Source organism: Poecilia reticulata, unplaced genomic scaffold (genome assembly GCF_000633615.1).
Source record: "Poecilia reticulata strain Guanapo unplaced genomic scaffold, Guppy_female_1.0+MT scaffold_219, whole genome shotgun sequence".
Taxonomy (NCBI): domain Eukaryota; kingdom Metazoa; phylum Chordata; class Actinopteri; order Cyprinodontiformes; family Poeciliidae; genus Poecilia; species Poecilia reticulata.
Genome location: NW_007615023.1, coordinates 138,448 through 139,805, shown reverse-complemented (window position 1 = coordinate 139,805; position 1,358 = coordinate 138,448). Strand labels below are relative to the sequence as shown.

The following is a 1,358-nucleotide window of genomic DNA, read 5'->3' as shown; positions in this document are numbered from 1 at the left end:
TGGACTTTTTTTACACAATCACAATTTAAATGCTGTGATTTTTTTGCAGATTTTCCCACACGATGTTCTGAAAACGTTAGCTTGTTAGCTTGTTAGCTTGTTAGCTTGTTAGCAGGTTGATCTGGCGCTATAGGTAGGGCTGCATCAGTTGAYAWATTGAGATTTATTTTTAGACGTGATACAATTGGGACAGGACTAGTTTTAAATAAAAGTATATTAAAAATCTGGGGATAAAAACAGTCTCGTCTCCTACAGCAACATGHTRCGCATTATTAGCATTATACTAGTGAAAACTACACATGTTGGTTGAAACGTATTCCTCATGCTAAAGATGTTGTTAAAGTGATTGGATTCATGGAAGCGGCGGCATTACATTTTCTTACAAACTCGGTAAATAATTATGAATAAACACTAATAATGACAAAGCAATAGCTGTTCAAAAACGTATATTTAGAATCAATTTAAGTCTTTGTGAAACAAATACATCTAATTCATAGATTAGCATATAAAAAAAAATTAGCTTGCTTCGTTTTAAACGGCTGGAGTTCAGCGCCGTGACGGTTGCTAGGCGACGGCACATGCGCCGAGGTAAGGGCGGGAAATGGCCAACCCGGAAGGAGTGGACCTCGCCCACGGCATCATGGCGGACTGACGTCAGCTACAGTAACGGCTCCGTGTTCAGGTGTGAAACCGTCTGAAATGGTTACAAAAGCGTTAGAGAGCCGGACAGACATGAAGACAKCAGGGAATCAAACGGAGCCGGTACAGGTGGAGCACGGCGGGGGGGGGGGGTTTACGGACCAAGATGGCGGCGGATGTCATCAACTGCAGGTGAGCAAAGTGTCAGTGCGGATGTTTTCTAKGCTTCATCTCCACTGGTGTTCATATGAATCATCATCCTTTGTTTATTGTCTTGTGTTCAAAARGCAGAAACCTGTAAATGATGGCCGCTGCCTCACAGCTGGTATCATTGAAAATCACCATCTTTGCYGACATGACTTCCAGTTTTCACTGTTTGGCTCAGGAAAAAGGATTCMGTCTCCATAGCAACTGGTAACTCGGCGTCTGCTTCTCATGTCAATGCATCATTATGTGTTTAGAACCAGAACCGAAACATGTCGACTGAAAACGGAAAGACGAAGTTCAGGTCTGAGAAGCACGGCAGTGGCAGCATCATGGCGCCTTCACAGAACGTGAGGCAGAAACACAACGGACAAAGGAAGTAGAAGTTTGGGTCCAAATGGGTTTGGACTAGGGCTGAAACGATTCCTCGAGTGATTCGAGAACCTCGATTATTAAAATCCCTCGAGGAAAATTGACCTGCCTCGAAGCTTCGTTAATTTATGTTTTATCATTTA

The 1,358-nt window shown here is 43.0% G+C and overlaps 1 long non-coding RNA gene across 1 annotated transcript; it reads left to right on the top strand.

Annotated features, from left to right (window-relative positions):
• The first annotated feature begins 781 nt into the window (after positions 1-781).
• Positions 782-1,316, top strand: LOC103460249 (uncharacterized). The gene is made up of 2 exons (XR_532882.1): positions 782-831; positions 931-1,316. It is a non-coding gene; the product is annotated as an uncharacterized LOC103460249 (long non-coding RNA).
• The last annotated feature ends 42 nt before the right edge of the window (positions 1,317-1,358 follow it).